The following is a 15,000-nucleotide window of genomic DNA, read 5'->3' as shown; positions in this document are numbered from 1 at the left end:
TTAGTGCAGGCTGTGCTAACGGCACGTCCTGAATGTTTACGTTTCCTAAAGTGTGGAAGACTAGGGATATGATATAAGAGAAATAGGATCTTTGATGCCAGCATGCTGTGTAGATAAGTGCTGATCAAGTCACGCTTCTAAGGCATGGAAGGAATCTTTTCAATTGTTAAGTGTCCATTCATTGCCACAACAGCAGAAAGACATTCTGCAGTTATCATTGATCTATTTAATGTCTCCTACATGACATGAAGTCCAAACTATTGTGTTGTACTGATGTCTACACCTACAAAAACCATAAACCCAACCTCAAAGTAACCTGTCGTGTTTTAGCAACCTCCACACCAACCATAAGCTTAAAACCCCATCTCACGGTAAACTTTAGTGTACTGTAAAGGTCTGCGCCGACCACAACCCAAACCTTGCCTACTTGTAAATTACTGTTGTGGAGCCTGGATAGCTCAGTCGGTAGAGCATCAGACTTTCAATCTGAGGGTCCAGGGTTCAAGTCCCTGTTCGGGCGTTTGAAGCTCATTTTGTGGAGCCACAGCTTTTGCCGTTGAGCTATCGCTTGATGAAAGTTTCATCTGGATGCACAATATGTGTACTAGGCATAAAGAAATGGCAGTACAGGCAGTCTTGTAGTCGTGGCCGAGTGGTTAAGCCGATGGACTTGAAATCCATTGGAGTCTCCCCGCGCAGGTTCGAATCCTGCCGACTACGTCCTCCCCGTGTTTAAAATTGCAGCAGTCATCAATTGTTTGCATTTCCATTGTTTCTTGGGAAAAGCGTTGTACTGGTAGAAGGAGAAAAACAACAGAGTGTTCTCACTGAAGAGAAAGAGGCTTATCACAGGGAGGAACATACCACACATAGGTCACACTGGCTTTTTCATAGCTCGCTGTGATCGTATAGTGGTTAGTACTCTGCGTTGTGGCCGCAGCAACCCCGGTTCGAATCCGTGTCACGGCAGGTTTTTCAAGGTGACATTGGTGTCGCACTCTGTGTTGCCATCCGTTATCTCCAGCCTTCTTTTAGTGCAGGCTGTGCTAATGGCACATCCTGAATGTTTACGTTTCCTAAAGTGTGGAAGACTAGGGATATGATATAAGAGAAATAGGATCTTTGATGCCAGCATGCTGTGTAGATAAGTACTGATCAAGTCACGCTTCTAAGGCATGGAAGGAATCTTTTCAATTGTTAAGTGTCCATTCATTGCCACAACAGCAGAAAGACATTCTGCAGTTATCATTGATCTATTTAATGTCTCCTACATGACATGAAGTCCAAACTATTGTGTTGTACTGATGTCTACACCTACAAAAACCATAAACCCAACCTCAAAGTAACCTGTCGTGTTTTAGCAACATCCACACAAACCATAAGCTTAAAACCCCATATTACGGTAAACTTTAGTGCACTGTAAAGGTCTGCGCCGACCACAACCCAAACCTTGACTACTTGTAAATTACTGTTGTGGAGCCCGGATAGCTCAGTCGGTAGAGCATCAGACTTTTAATCTGAGGGTCCAGGGTTCAAGTCCCTGTTCGGGCGTGTGACGCTCATTTTGTGGAGCCACAGCTTTTGCCGTTGAGCTATCGCTTGATGAAATTTTCATCTGGATGCACAATATGTGTACTAGGCATAAAGAAGTGGCAGTACAGGCAGTCTTGTAGTCGTGGCCGAGTGGTTAAGGCGATGGACTTGAAATCCATTGGGGTCTCCCCGCGCAGGTTCGAATCCTGCCGACTACGTCCTCCCCCTTTTTAAAATTGCAGCAGTCGTCAATTGTTTGCATTTCCATTGTTTCTTGGGAAAAGCGTTGTGCTGATAGGAGGAGAAAAACAACAGAGTGTTCTCACTGAAGAGAAAGGGGCTTATCACACGGAGGAACATACCACACATAGATCACAACGGCTGTTTCATAGCTCGCCGTGATCGTATAGTGGTTAGTACTCTGCGTTGTGGCCGCAGCAACCCCGGTTCGAATCCGGGTCACGGCAGGTTTTTCAAGGTGACATTGGTGTCGCACTCTGTGTTGCCATCCGTTATCTCCAGCCTTCTTTTAGTGCAGGCTGTGCTAACGGCACGTCCTGAATGTTTACGTTTCCTAAAGTGTGGAAGACTAGGGATATGATATAAGAGAAATAGGATCTTTGATGCCAGCATGCTGTGTAGATAAGTACTGATCAAGTCACGCTTCTAAGGCATGGAAGGAATCTTTTCAATTGTTAAGTGTCCATTCATTGCCACAACAGCAGAAAGACATTCTGCAGTTATCATTGATCTATTTAATGTCTCCTACATGACATGAAGTCCAAACTATTGTGTTGTACTGATGTCTACACCTACAAAAACCATAAACCCAACCTCAAAGTAACCTGTCGTGTTTTAGCAACATCCACACAAACCATAAGCTTAAAACCCCATCTCACGGTAAACTTTAGTGTACTGTAAAGGTCTGCGCCGACCACAACCCAAACCTTGCCTACTTGTAAATTACTGTTGTGGAGCCTGGATAGCTCAGTCGGTAGAGCATCAAACTTTTAATCTGAGGGTCCAGGGTTCAAGTCCCTGTTCGGGCGTTTGAAGCTCATTTTGTGGAGCCACAGCTTTTGCTGTTGAGCTATCGCTTGATGAAAGTTTCATCTGGATGCACAATATGTGTACTAGGCATAAAGAAATGGCAGTACAGGCAGTCTTGTAGTCGTGGCCGAGTGGTTAAGGCGATGGACTTGAAATCCATTGGGGTCTCCCCGCGCAGGTTCGAATCCTGCCGACTACGTCTTCCCCGTGTTTAAAATTGCAGCAGTCATCAATTGTTTGCATTTCCATTGTTTCTTGGGAAAAGCGTTGTGCTGGTAGAAGGAGAAAAACAACAGAGTGTTCTCACTGAAGAGAAAGGGGCTTATCACAGGGAGGAACATACCACACATAAGTCACAACGGCTGTTTCATAGCTCGCCGTGATCGTATAGTGGTTAGAACTCTGCGTTGTGGCCGTAGCAACCCTGGTTCGAATCCAGGTCACGGCAGGTTTTTCAAGGTGACATTGGTGTCGCACTCTGTGTTGCCATCCGTTATCTCCAGCCTCCTTTTAGTGCAGGCTGTGCTAACGGCACGTCCTGAATGTTTACGTTTCCTAAAGTGTGGAAGACTAGGGATATGATATAAGAGAAATAGGATCTTTGATGCCAGCATGCTGTGTAGATAAGTACTGATCAAGTCACGCTTCTAAGGCATGGAAGGAATCTTTTCAATTGTTGAGTGTCCATTCATTGCCACAACAGCAGAAAGACTATCTGCAGTTATCATTGATCTATTTAATGTCTCCTACATGACATGAAGTCCAAACTATTGTGTTGTACTGATGTCTACACCTACAAAAACCATAAACCCAACCTCAAAGTAACCTGTCGTGTTTTAGCAACCTCCACACCAACCATAAGCTTAAAACCCCATCTCACGGTAAACTTTAGTGTACTGTAAAGGTCTGCGCCGACCACAACCCAAACCTTGCCTACTTGTAAATTACTGTTGTGGAGCCCGGATAGCTCAGTCGGTAGAGCATCAGACTTTTATTCTGAGGGTCCAGGGTTCAAGTCCCTGTTCGGGCGTGTGACGCTCATTTTGTGGAGCCACAGCTTTTGCCGTTGAGCTATCGCTTGATGAAAGTTTAATCTGGATGCACAATATGTGTACTAGGCATAAAGAAATGGCAGTACAGACAGTCTTGTAGTCGTGGCCGAGTGGTAGAGGCGATGGACTTGAAATCCATTGGGGTCTCCCCGCGCAGGTTCGAATCCTGCCGATTACGTCTTCCCTGTGTTTAAAATTGCAGCAATCATCAATTGTTTGCAATTCCATTGTTTCTTTGGAAAAGCGTTGTGCTGGTAGGAGGGGAAAAACAACAGAGTGATCTCACTGAAGAGAAAGGGGCTTATCACAGGCAGGAACATACCACACATAGGTCACAACGGCTGTTTCATGGCTCGCCGTGATCGTATAGTGGTTAGAAGTCTGCGTTGTGGCCGCAGCAACCCTGGTTCGAATCCAGGTCACGGCAGGTTTTTCAAGGTGACATTGGTGTCGCACTCTGTGTTGCCATCCGTTATCTCCAGCCTTCTTTTAGTGCAGGCTGTGCTAACGGCACGTCCTGAATGTTTACGTTTCCTAAAGTGTGGAAGACTAGGGATATGATATAAGAGAAATAGGATCTTTGATGCCAGCATGCTGTGTACATAAGTACTGATCAAGTCACGCTTCTAAGGCATGGAAGGAATCTTTTCAATTGTTGAGTGTCCATTCATTGCCACAACAGCAGAAAGACTATCTGCAGTTATCATTGATCTATTTAATGTCTCCTACATGACATGAAGTCCAAACTATTGTGTTGTATTGATGTCTACACCTACAAAAACCATAAACCCAACCTCAAAGTAACCTGTCGTGTTTTAGCAACATCCACACCAATCATAAGCTTAAAACCCCATCTCACGGTAAACTTTAGTGTACTGTAAAGGTCTGCGCCGACCACAACCCAAACCTTGCCTACTTGTAAATTATTGTTGTGGAGCCTGGACAGCTCAGTCGGTAGAGCATCAGACTTTTAATCTGAGGGTCCAGGGTTCAAGTCCCTGTTCGGGCGTTTGAAGCTCATTTTGTGGAGCCACAGCTTTTGATGTTGAGCTATCGCTTGATGAAAGTTTCATCTGGATGCACAATATGTGTACTAGGCATAAAGAAATGGCAGTACAGGCAGTCTTGTAGTCGTGGCCGAGTGGTTAAGGCGATGGACTTGAAATCCATTGGGGTCTCCCCGTGCAGGTTCGAATCCTGCCGACTACGTCTTCCCCGTGTTTAAAATTGCAGCAGTCATCAATTGTTTGCATTTCCATTGTTTCTTGGGAAAAGCGTTGTACTGGTAGAAGGAGAAAAACAACAGAGTGTTCTCACTGAAGAGAAAGAGGCTTATCACATGGAGGAACATACCACACATAGGTCACAACGGCCGTTTCATAGCTCGCCGTGATCGTATAGTGGTTAGTACTCTGCGTTGTGGCCGCAGCAACCCCGGTTCGAATCCGGGTCACGGCAGGTTTTTCAAGGTGACATTGGTGTCGCACTCTGTGTTGCCATCCGTTATCTCCAGCCTTCTTTTAGTGCAGGCTGTGCTAACGGCACGTCCTGAATGTTTACGTTTCCTAAAGTGTGGAAGACTAGGGATATGATATAAGAGAAATAGGATCTTTGATGCCAGCATGCTGTGTAGATAAGTGCTGATCAAGTCACGCTTCTAAGGCATGGAAGGAATCTTTTCAATTGTTAAGTGTCCATTCATTGCCACAACAGCAGAAAGACATTCTGCAGTTATCATTGATCTATTTAATGTCTCCTACATGACATGAAGTCCAAACTATTGTGTTGTACTGATGTCTACACCTACAAAAACCATAAACCCAACCTCAAAGTAACCTGTCGTGTTTTAGCAACCTCCACACCAACCATAAGCTTAAAACCCCATCTCACGGTAAACTTTAGTGTACTGTAAAGGTCTGCGCCGACCACAACCCAAACCTTGCCTACTTGTAAATTACTGTTGTGGAGCCTGGATAGCTCAGTCGGTAGAGCATCAGACTTTCAATCTGAGGGTCCAGGGTTCAAGTCCCTGTTCGGGCGTTTGAAGCTCATTTTGTGGAGCCACAGCTTTTGCCGTTGAGCTATCGCTTGATGAAAGTTTCATCTGGATGCACAATATGTGTACTAGGCATAAAGAAATGGCCGTACAGGCAGTCTTGTAGTCGTGGCCGAGTGGTTAAGGCGATGGACTTGAAATCCATTGGGGTCTCCCCGCGCAGGTTCGAATCCTGCCGACTACGTCTTCCCCGTGTTTAAAATTGCAGCAGTCATCAATTGTTTGCATTTCCATTGTTTCTTGGGAAAAGCGTTGTACTGGTAGAAGGAGAAAAACAACAGAGTGTTCTCACTGAAGAGAAAGAGGCTTATCACAGGGAGGAACATACCACACATAGGTCACACTGGCTTTTTCATAGCTCGCTGTGATCGTATAGTGGTTAGTACTCTGCGTGGTGGCCGCAGCAACCCCGGTTCGAATCCGGGTCACGGCAGGTTTTTCAAGGTGACATTGGTGTCGCACTCTGTGTTGCCATCCGTTATCTCCAGCCTTCTTTTAGTGCAGGCTGTGCTAATGGCACATCCTGAATGTTTACGTTTCCTAAAGTGTGGAAGACTAGGGATATGATATAAGAGAAATAGGATCTTTGATGCCAGCATGCTGTGTAGATAAGTACTGATCAAGTCACACTTCTAAGGCATGGAAGGAATCTTTTCAATTGTTGAGTGTCCATTCATTGCCACAACAGCAGAAAGACATTCTGCAGTTATCATTGATCTATTTAATGTCTCCTACATGACATGAAGTCCAAACTATTGTGTTGTACTGATGTCTACACCTACAAAAACCATAAACCCAACCTCAAAGTAACCTGTCGTGTTTTAGCAACATCCACACAAACCATAAGCTTAAAACCCCATCTCACGGTAAACTTTAGTGCACTGTAAAGGTCTGCGCCGACCACAACCCAAACCTTGACTACTTGTAAATTACTGTTGTGGAGCCCGGATAGCTCAGTTGGTAGAGCATCAGACTTTTAATCTGAGGGTCCAGGGTTCAAGTCCCTGTTCGGGCGTGTGACGCTCATTTTGTGGAGCCACAGCTTTTGCCGTTGAGCTATCGCTTGATGAAATTTTCATCTGGATGCACAATATGTGTACTAGGCATAAAGAAGTGGCAGTACAGGCAGTCTTGTAGTCGTGGCCGAGTGGTTAAGGCGATGGACTTGAAATCCATTGGGGTCTCCCCGCGCAGGTTCGAATCCTGCCGACTACGTCCTCCCCCTTTTTAAAATTGCAGCAGTCGTCAATTGTTTGCATTTCCATTGTTTCTTGGGAAAAGCGTTGTGCTGATAGGAGAAAAACAACAGAGTGTTCTCACTGAAGAGAAAGGGGCTTATCACACGGAGGAACATACCACACATAGATCACAACGGCTGTTTCATAGCTCGCCGTGATCGTATAGTGGTTAGTACTCTGCGTTGTTGCCGCAGCAACCCCGGTTCGAATCCGGGTCACGGCAGGTTTTTCAAGGTGACATTGGTGTCGCACTCTGTGTTGCCATCCGTTATCTCCAGCCTTCTTTTAGTGCAGGCTGTGCTAACGGCACGTCCTGAATGTTTACGTTTCCTAAAGTGTGGAAGACTAGGGATATGATATAAGAGAAATAGGATCTTTGATGCCAGCATGCTGTGTAGATAAGTACTGATCAAGTCACGCTTCTAAGGCATGGAAGGAATCTTTTCAATTGTTAAGTGTCCATTCATTGCCACAACAGCAGAAAGACATTCTGCAGTTATCATTGATCTATTTAATGTCTCCTACATGACATGAAGTCCAAACTATTGTGTTGTACTGATGTCTACACCTACAAAAACCATAAACCCAACCTCAAAGTAACCTGTCGTGTTTTAGCAACCTCCACACCAACCATAAGCTTAAAACCCCATCTCACGGTAAACTTTAGTGTACTGTAAAGGTCTGCGCCGACCACAACCCAAACCTTGCCTACTTGTAAATTACTGTTGTGGAGCCTGGATAGCTCAGTCGGTAGAGCATCAGACTTTCAATCTGAGGGTCCAGGGTTCAAGTCCCTGTTCGGGCGTTTGAAGCTCATTTTGTGGAGCCACAGCTTTTGCCGTTGAGCTATCGCTTGATGAAAGTTTCATCTGGATGCACAATATGTGTACTAGGCATAAAGAAATGGCAGTACAGGCAGTCTTGTAGTCGTGGCCGAGTGGTTAAGGCGATGGACTTGAAATCCATTGGGGTCTCCCCGCGCAGGTTCGAATCCTGCCGACTACGTCCTCCCCGTGTTTAAAATTGCAGCAGTCATCAATTGTTTGCATTTCCATTGTTTCTTGGGAAAAGCGTTGTACTGGTAGAAGGAGAAAAACAACAGAGTGTTCTCACTGAAGAGAAAGAGGCTTATCACAGGGAGGAACATACCACACATAGGTCACACTGGCTTTTTCATAGCTCGCTGTGATCGTATAGTGGTTAGTACTCTGCGTTGTGGCCGCAGCAACCCCGGTTCGAATCCGTGTCACGGCAGGTTTTTCAAGGTGACATTGGTGTCGCACTCTGTGTTGCCATCCGTTATCTCCAGCCTTCTTTTAGTGCAGGCTGTGCTAATGGCACATCCTGAATGTTTACGTTTCCTAAAGTGTGGAAGACTAGGGATATGATATAAGAGAAATAGGATCTTTGATGCCAGCATGCTGTGTAGATAAGTACTGATCAAGTCACGCTTCTAAGGCATGGAAGGAATCTTTTCAATTGTTAAGTGTCCATTCATTGCCACAACAGCAGAAAGACATTCTGCAGTTATCATTGATCTATTTAATGTCTCCTACATGACATGAAGTCCAAACTATTGTGTTGTACTGATGTCTACACCTACAAAAACCATAAACCCAACCTCAAAGTAACCTGTCGTGTTTTAGCAACATCCACACAAACCATAAGCTTAAAACCCCATATTACGGTAAACTTTAGTGCACTGTAAAGGTCTGCGCCGACCACAACCCAAACCTTGACTACTTGTAAATTACTGTTGTGGAGCCCGGATAGCTCAGTCGGTAGAGCATCAGACTTTTAATCTGAGGGTCCAGGGTTCAAGTCCCTGTTCGGGCGTGTGACGCTCATTTTGTGGAGCCACAGCTTTTGCCGTTGAGCTATCGCTTGATGAAATTTTCATCTGGATGCACAATATGTGTACTAGGCATAAAGAAGTGGCAGTACAGGCAGTCTTGTAGTCGTGGCCGAGTGGTTAAGGCGATGGACTTGAAATCCATTGGGGTCTCCCCGCGCAGGTTCGAATCCTGCCGACTACGTCCTCCCCCTTTTTAAAATTGCAGCAGTCGTCAATTGTTTGCATTTCCATTGTTTCTTGGGAAAAGCGTTGTGCTGATAGGAGGAGAAAAACAACAGAGTGTTCTCACTGAAGAGAAAGGGGCTTATCACACGGAGGAACATACCACACATAGATCACAACGGCTGTTTCATAGCTCGCCGTGATCGTATAGTGGTTAGTACTCTGCGTTGTGGCCGCAGCAACCCCGGTTCGAATCCGGGTCACGGCAGGTTTTTCAAGGTGACATTGGTGTCGCACTCTGTGTTGCCATCTGTTATCTCCAGCCTTCTTTTAGTGCAGGCTGTGCTAACGGCACGTCCTGAATGTTTACGTTTCCTAAAGTGTGGAAGACTAGGGATATGATATAAGAGAAATAGGATCTTTGATGCCAGCATGCTGTGTAGATAAGTACTGATCAAGTCACGCTTCTAAGGCATGGAAGGAATCTTTTCAATTGTTAAGTGTCCATTCATTGCCACAACAGCAGAAAGACATTCTGCAGTTATCATTGATCTATTTAATGTCTCCTACATGACATGAAGTCCAAACTATTGTGTTGTACTGATGTCTACACCTACAAAAACCATAAACCCAACCTCAAAGTAACCTGTCGTGTTTTAGCAACATCCACACAAACCATAAGCTTAAAACCCCATCTCACGGTAAACTTTAGTGTACTGTAAAGGTCTGCGCCGACCACAACCCAAACCTTGCCTACTTGTAAATTACTGTTGTGGAGCCTGGATAGCTCAGTCGGTAGAGCATCAAACTTTTAATCTGAGGGTCCAGGGTTCAAGTCCCTGTTCGGGCGTTTGAAGCTCATTTTGTGGAGCCACAGCTTTTGCTGTTGAGCTATCGCTTGATGAAAGTTTCATCTGGATGCACAATATGTGTACTAGGCATAAAGAAATGGCAGTACAGGCAGTCTTGTAGTCGTGGCCGAGTGGTTAAGGCGATGGACTTGAAATCCATTGGGGTCTCCCCGCGCAGGTTCGAATCCTGCCGACTACGTCTTCCCCGTGTTTAAAATTGCAGCAGTCATCAATTGTTTGCATTTCCATTGTTTCTTGGGAAAAGCGTTGTGCTGGTAGAAGGAGAAAAACAACAGAGTGTTCTCACTGAAGAGAAAGGGGCTTATCACAGCGAGGAACATACCACACATAAGTCACAACGGCCGTTTCATAGCTCGCCGTGATCGTATAGTGGTTAGAACTCTGCGTTGTGGCCGTAGCAACCCTGGTTCGAATCCAGGTCACGGCAGGTTTTTCAAGGTGACATTGGTGTCGCACTCTGTGTTGCCATCCGTTATCTCCAGCCTCCTTTTAGTGCAGGCTGTGCTAACGGCACGTCCTGAATGTTTACGTTTCCTAAAGTGTGGAAGACTAGGGATATGATATAAGAGAAATAGGATCTTTGATGCCAGCATGCTGTGTAGATAAGTACTGATCAAGTCACGCTTCTAAGGCATGGAAGGAATCTTTTCAATTGTTGAGTGTCCATTCATTGCCACAACAGCAGAAAGACTATCTGCAGTTATCATTGATCTATTTAATGTCTCCTACATGACATGAAGTCCAAACTATTGTGTTGTACTGATGTCTACACCTACAAAAACCATAAACCCAACCTCAAAGTAACCTGTCGTGTTTTAGCAACCTCCACACCAACCATAAGCTTAAAACCCCATCTCACGGTAAACTTTAGTGTACTGTAAAGGTCTGCGCCGACCACAACCCAAACCTTGCCTACTTGTAAATTACTGTTGTGGAGCCCGGATAGCTCAGTCGGTAGAGCATCAGACTTTTATTCTGAGGGTCCAGGGTTCAAGTCCCTGTTCGGGCGTGTGACGCTCATTTTGTGGAGCCACAGCTTTTGCCGTTGAGCTATCGCTTGATGAAAGTTTAATCTGGATGCACAATATGTGTACTAGGCATAAAGAAATGGCAGTACAGGCAGTCTTGTAGTCGTGGCCGAGTGGTTGAGGCGATGGACTTGAAATCCATTGGGGTCTCCCCGCGCAGGTTCGAATCCTGCCGATTATGTCTTCCCTGTGTTTAAAATTGCAGCAATCATCAATTGTTTGCAATTCCATTGTTTCTTTGGAAAAGCGTTGTGCTGGTAGGAGGGGAAAAACAACAGAGTGTTCTCACTGAAGAGAAAGGGGCTTATCACAGGCAGGAACATACCACACATAGGTCACAACGGCTGTTTCATGGCTCGCCGTGATCGTATAGTGGTTAGTACTCTGCGTTGTGGCCGCAGCAACCCCGGTTCGAATCCGGGTCACGGCAGGTTTTTCAAGGTGACATTGGTGTCGCACTCTGTGTTGCCATCCGTTATCTCCAGCCTTCTTTTAGTGCAGGCTGTGCTAACGGCACGTCCTGAATGTTTACGTTTCCTAAAGTGTGGAAGACTAGGGATATGATATAAGAGAAATAGGATCTTTGATGCCAGCATGCTGTGTAGATAAGTGCTGATCAAGTCACGCTTCTAAGGCATGGAAGGAATCTTTTCAATTGTTAAGTGTCCATTCATTGCCACAACAGCAGAAAGACATTCTGCAGTTATCATTGATCTATTTAATGTCTCCTACATGACATGAAGTCCAAACTATTGTGTTGTACTGATGTCTACACCTACAAAAACCATAAACCCAACCTCAAAGTAACCTGTCGTGTTTTAGCAACCTCCACACCAACCATAAGCTTAAAACCCCATCTCACGGTAAACTTTAGTGTACTGTAAAGGTCTGCGCCGACCACAACCCAAACCTTGCCTACTTGTAAATTACTGTTGTGGAGCCTGGATAGCTCAGTCGGTAGAGCATCAGACTTTCAATCTGAGGGTCCAGGGTTCAAGTCCCTGTTCGGGCGTTTGAAGCTCATTTTGTGGAGCCACAGCTTTTGGCGTTGAGCTATCGCTTGATGAAAGTTTCATCTGGATGCACAATATGTGTACTAGGCATAAAGAAATGGCAGTACAGGCAGTCTTGTAGTCGTGGCCGAGTGGTTAAGGCGATGGACTTGAAATCCATTGGGGTCTCCCCGTGCAGGTTCGAATCCTGCCGACTACGTCTTCCCCGTGTTTAAAATTGCAGCAGTCATCAATTGTTTGCATTTCCATTGTTTCTTGGGAAAAGCGTTGTACTGGTAGAAGGAGAAAAACAACAGAGTGTTCTCACTGAAGAGAAAGAGGCTTATCACAGGGAGGAACATACCACACATAGGTCACACTGGCTTTTTCATAGCTCGCTGTGATCGTATAGTGGTTAGTACTCTGCGTTGTGGCCGCAGCAACCCCGGTTCGAATCCGGGTCACGGCAGGTTTTTCAAGGTGACATTGGTGTCGCACTCTGTGTTGCCATCCGTTATCTCCAGCCTTCTTTTAGTGCAGGCTGTGCTAATGGCACATCCTGAATGTTTACGTTTCCTAAAGTGTGGAAGACTAGGGATATGATATAAGAGAAATAGGATCTTTGATGCCAGCATGCTGTGTAGATAAGTACTGATCAAGTCACACTTCTAAGGCATGGAAGGAATCTTTTCAATTGTTGAGTGTCCATTCATTGCCACAACAGCAGAAAGACATTCTGCAGTTATCATTGATCTATTTAATGTCTCCTACATGACATGAAGTCCAAACTATTGTGTTGTACTGATGTCTACACCTACAAAAACCATAAACCCAACCTCAAAGTAACCTGTCGTGTTTTAGCAACATCCACACAAACCATAAGCTTAAAACCCCATCTCACGGTAAACTTTAGTGCACTGTAAAGGTCTGCGCCGACCACAACCCAAACCTTGACTACTTGTAAATTACTGTTGTGGAGCCCGGATAGCTCAGTCGGTAGAGCATCAGACTTTTAATCTGAGGGTCCAGGGTTCAAGTCCCTGTTCGGGCGTGTGACGCTCATTTTGTGGAGCCACAGCTTTTGCCGTTGAGCTATCGCTTGATGAATTTTTCATCTGGATGCACAATATGTGTACTAGGCATAAAGAAGTGGCAGTACAGGCAGTCTTGTAGTCGTGGCCGAGTGGTTAAGGCGATGGACTTGAAATCCATTGGGGTCTCCCCGCGCAGGTTCGAATCCTGCCGACTACATCCTCCCCCTTTTTAAAATTGCAGCAGTCGTCAATTGTTTGCATTTCCATTGTTTCTTGGGAAAAGCGTTGTGCTGATAGGAGAAAAACAACAGAGTGTTCTCACTGAAGAGAAAGGGGCTTATCACACGGAGGAACATACCACACATAGATCACAACGGCTGTTTCATAGCTCGCCGTGATCGTATAGTGGTTAGTACTCTGCGTTGTTGCCGCAGCAACCCCGGTTCGAAACCGGGTCACGGCAGGTTTTTCAAGGTGACATTGGTGTCGCACTCTGTGTTGCCATCCGTTATCTCCAGCCTTCTTTTAGTGCAGGCTGTGCTAACGGCACGTCCTGAATGTTTACGTTTCCTAAAGTGTGGAAGACTAGGGATATGATATAAGAGAAATAGGATCTTTGATGCCAGCATGCTGTGTAGATAAGTACTGATCAAGTCACGCTTCTAAGGCATGGAAGGAATCTTTTCAATTGTTAAGTGTCCATTCATTGCCACAACAGCAGAAAGACATTCTGCAGTTATCATTGATCTATTTAATGTCTCCTACATGACATGAAGTCCAAACTATTGTGTTGTACTGATGTCTACACCTACAAAAACCATAAACCCAACCTCAAAGTAACCTGTCGTGTTTTAGCAACCTCCACACCAACCATAAGCTTAAAACCCCATCTCACGGTAAACTTTAGTGTACTGTAAAGGTCTGCGCCGACCACAACCCAAACCTTGCCTACTTGTAAATTACTGTTGTGGAGCCTGGATAGCTCAGTCGGTAGAGCATCAAACTTTTAATCTGAGGGTCCAGGGTTCAAGTCCCTGTTCGGGCGTTTGAAGCTCATTTTGTGGAGCCACAGCTTTTGCTGTTGAGCTATCGCTTGATGAAAGTTTCATCTGGATGCACAATATGTGTACTAGGCATAAAGAAATGGCAGAACAGGCAGTCTTGTAGTCGTGGCCGAGTGGTTAAGGCGATGGACTTGAAATCCATTGGGGTCTCCCCGCGCAGGTTCGAATCCTGCCGACTACGTCTTCCCCGTGTTTAAAATTGCAGCAGTCATCAATTGTTTGCATTTCCATTGTTTCTTGGGAAAAGCGTTGTGCTGGTAGAAGGAGAAAAACAACAGAGTGTTCTCACTGAAGAGAAAGGGGCTTATCACAGGGAGGAACATACCACACATAAGTCACAACGGCTGTTTCATAGCTCGCCGTGATCGTATAGTGGTTAGAACTCTGCGTTGTGGCCGTAGCAACCCTGGTTCGAATCCAGGTCACGGCAGGTTTTTCAAGGTGACATTGGTGTCGCACTCTGTGTTGCCATCCGTTATCTCCAGCCTCCTTTTAGTGCAGGCTGTGCTAACGGCACGTCCTGAATGTTTACGTTTCCTAAAGTGTGGAAGACTAGGGATATGATATAAGAGAAATAGGATCTTTGATGCCAGCATGCTGTGTAGATAAGTACTGATCAAGTCACGCTTCTAAGGCATGGAAGGAATCTTTTCAATTGTTGAGTGTCCATTCATTGCCACAACAGCAGAAAGACTATCTGCAGTTATCATTGATCTATTTAATGTCTCCTACATGACATGAAGTCCAAACTATTGTGTTGTATTGATGTCTACACCTACAAAAACCATAAACCCAACCTCAAAGTAACCTGTCGTGTTTTAGCAACATCCACACCAATCATAAGCTTAAAACCCCATCTCACGGTAAACTTTAGTGTACTGTAAAGGTCTGCGCCGACCACAACCCAAACCTTGCCTACTTGTAAATTACTGTTGTGGAGCCTGGACAGCTCAGTCGGTAGAGCATCAGACTTTTAATCTGAGGGTCCAGGGTTCAAGTCCCTGTTCGGGCGTTTGAAGCTCATTTTGTGGAGCCACAGCTTTTGATGTTGAGCTATCGCTTTA

General features: G+C 45.3%; 29 non-coding genes across 29 annotated transcripts; all 29 read left to right on the top strand.

Annotated features, from left to right (window-relative positions):
- The first annotated feature begins 447 nt into the window (after positions 1-447).
- Positions 448-520, top strand: trnae-uuc (transfer RNA glutamic acid (anticodon UUC)). The gene has a single exon. It is a non-coding gene; the product is annotated as a tRNA-Glu (tRNA).
- A 118-nt stretch (positions 521-638) lies between these two features.
- On the top strand, positions 639-720 carry trnas-uga (transfer RNA serine (anticodon UGA)). The gene has a single exon. It is a non-coding gene; the product is annotated as a tRNA-Ser (tRNA).
- Positions 721-1,478: 758 nt separating this feature from the next.
- Positions 1,479-1,551, top strand: trnak-uuu (transfer RNA lysine (anticodon UUU)). The gene has a single exon. It is a non-coding gene; the product is annotated as a tRNA-Lys (tRNA).
- A 118-nt stretch (positions 1,552-1,669) lies between these two features.
- trnas-uga (transfer RNA serine (anticodon UGA)) lies at positions 1,670-1,751 on the top strand. The gene has a single exon. It is a non-coding gene; the product is annotated as a tRNA-Ser (tRNA).
- Positions 1,752-1,928: 177 nt separating this feature from the next.
- Positions 1,929-2,000, top strand: trnah-gug (transfer RNA histidin (anticodon GUG)). Its single transcript has one exon. It is a non-coding gene; the product is annotated as a tRNA-His (tRNA).
- Positions 2,001-2,700: 700 nt separating this feature from the next.
- On the top strand, positions 2,701-2,782 carry trnas-uga (transfer RNA serine (anticodon UGA)). Its single transcript has one exon. It is a non-coding gene; the product is annotated as a tRNA-Ser (tRNA).
- A 758-nt stretch (positions 2,783-3,540) lies between these two features.
- On the top strand, positions 3,541-3,613 carry trnak-uuu (transfer RNA lysine (anticodon UUU)). Its single transcript has one exon. It is a non-coding gene; the product is annotated as a tRNA-Lys (tRNA).
- Positions 3,614-3,731: 118 nt separating this feature from the next.
- On the top strand, positions 3,732-3,813 carry trnas-uga (transfer RNA serine (anticodon UGA)). The gene has a single exon. It is a non-coding gene; the product is annotated as a tRNA-Ser (tRNA).
- Positions 3,814-4,762: 949 nt separating this feature from the next.
- Positions 4,763-4,844, top strand: trnas-uga (transfer RNA serine (anticodon UGA)). The gene has a single exon. It is a non-coding gene; the product is annotated as a tRNA-Ser (tRNA).
- Positions 4,845-5,021: 177 nt separating this feature from the next.
- trnah-gug (transfer RNA histidin (anticodon GUG)) lies at positions 5,022-5,093 on the top strand. Its single transcript has one exon. It is a non-coding gene; the product is annotated as a tRNA-His (tRNA).
- Positions 5,094-5,602: 509 nt separating this feature from the next.
- trnae-uuc (transfer RNA glutamic acid (anticodon UUC)) lies at positions 5,603-5,675 on the top strand. The gene has a single exon. It is a non-coding gene; the product is annotated as a tRNA-Glu (tRNA).
- A 118-nt stretch (positions 5,676-5,793) lies between these two features.
- Positions 5,794-5,875, top strand: trnas-uga (transfer RNA serine (anticodon UGA)). The gene has a single exon. It is a non-coding gene; the product is annotated as a tRNA-Ser (tRNA).
- A 758-nt stretch (positions 5,876-6,633) lies between these two features.
- Positions 6,634-6,706, top strand: trnak-uuu (transfer RNA lysine (anticodon UUU)). The gene has a single exon. It is a non-coding gene; the product is annotated as a tRNA-Lys (tRNA).
- Positions 6,707-6,824: 118 nt separating this feature from the next.
- On the top strand, positions 6,825-6,906 carry trnas-uga (transfer RNA serine (anticodon UGA)). The gene has a single exon. It is a non-coding gene; the product is annotated as a tRNA-Ser (tRNA).
- Positions 6,907-7,661: 755 nt separating this feature from the next.
- On the top strand, positions 7,662-7,734 carry trnae-uuc (transfer RNA glutamic acid (anticodon UUC)). The gene has a single exon. It is a non-coding gene; the product is annotated as a tRNA-Glu (tRNA).
- Positions 7,735-7,852: 118 nt separating this feature from the next.
- Positions 7,853-7,934, top strand: trnas-uga (transfer RNA serine (anticodon UGA)). Its single transcript has one exon. It is a non-coding gene; the product is annotated as a tRNA-Ser (tRNA).
- Positions 7,935-8,692: 758 nt separating this feature from the next.
- Positions 8,693-8,765, top strand: trnak-uuu (transfer RNA lysine (anticodon UUU)). The gene has a single exon. It is a non-coding gene; the product is annotated as a tRNA-Lys (tRNA).
- Positions 8,766-8,883: 118 nt separating this feature from the next.
- trnas-uga (transfer RNA serine (anticodon UGA)) lies at positions 8,884-8,965 on the top strand. The gene has a single exon. It is a non-coding gene; the product is annotated as a tRNA-Ser (tRNA).
- Positions 8,966-9,142: 177 nt separating this feature from the next.
- trnah-gug (transfer RNA histidin (anticodon GUG)) lies at positions 9,143-9,214 on the top strand. Its single transcript has one exon. It is a non-coding gene; the product is annotated as a tRNA-His (tRNA).
- A 700-nt stretch (positions 9,215-9,914) lies between these two features.
- Positions 9,915-9,996, top strand: trnas-uga (transfer RNA serine (anticodon UGA)). Its single transcript has one exon. It is a non-coding gene; the product is annotated as a tRNA-Ser (tRNA).
- Positions 9,997-10,754: 758 nt separating this feature from the next.
- trnak-uuu (transfer RNA lysine (anticodon UUU)) lies at positions 10,755-10,827 on the top strand. The gene has a single exon. It is a non-coding gene; the product is annotated as a tRNA-Lys (tRNA).
- A 118-nt stretch (positions 10,828-10,945) lies between these two features.
- Positions 10,946-11,027, top strand: trnas-uga (transfer RNA serine (anticodon UGA)). The gene has a single exon. It is a non-coding gene; the product is annotated as a tRNA-Ser (tRNA).
- A 177-nt stretch (positions 11,028-11,204) lies between these two features.
- trnah-gug (transfer RNA histidin (anticodon GUG)) lies at positions 11,205-11,276 on the top strand. Its single transcript has one exon. It is a non-coding gene; the product is annotated as a tRNA-His (tRNA).
- A 509-nt stretch (positions 11,277-11,785) lies between these two features.
- trnae-uuc (transfer RNA glutamic acid (anticodon UUC)) lies at positions 11,786-11,858 on the top strand. Its single transcript has one exon. It is a non-coding gene; the product is annotated as a tRNA-Glu (tRNA).
- Positions 11,859-11,976: 118 nt separating this feature from the next.
- Positions 11,977-12,058, top strand: trnas-uga (transfer RNA serine (anticodon UGA)). Its single transcript has one exon. It is a non-coding gene; the product is annotated as a tRNA-Ser (tRNA).
- Positions 12,059-12,235: 177 nt separating this feature from the next.
- On the top strand, positions 12,236-12,307 carry trnah-gug (transfer RNA histidin (anticodon GUG)). Its single transcript has one exon. It is a non-coding gene; the product is annotated as a tRNA-His (tRNA).
- Positions 12,308-12,816: 509 nt separating this feature from the next.
- trnak-uuu (transfer RNA lysine (anticodon UUU)) lies at positions 12,817-12,889 on the top strand. Its single transcript has one exon. It is a non-coding gene; the product is annotated as a tRNA-Lys (tRNA).
- A 118-nt stretch (positions 12,890-13,007) lies between these two features.
- trnas-uga (transfer RNA serine (anticodon UGA)) lies at positions 13,008-13,089 on the top strand. The gene has a single exon. It is a non-coding gene; the product is annotated as a tRNA-Ser (tRNA).
- A 946-nt stretch (positions 13,090-14,035) lies between these two features.
- Positions 14,036-14,117, top strand: trnas-uga (transfer RNA serine (anticodon UGA)). Its single transcript has one exon. It is a non-coding gene; the product is annotated as a tRNA-Ser (tRNA).
- The last annotated feature ends 883 nt before the right edge of the window (positions 14,118-15,000 follow it).

This window comes from Danio rerio, chromosome 4 (genome assembly GCF_052040795.2).
Source record: "Danio rerio strain M-AB ecotype USA chromosome 4, GRCz13ab, whole genome shotgun sequence".
NCBI lineage: Eukaryota > Metazoa > Chordata > Actinopteri > Cypriniformes > Danionidae > Danio > Danio rerio.
The sequence above is the reverse complement of the archived record's forward strand: the minus strand, read 5'-3'. Positions and strand labels throughout refer to the sequence as shown.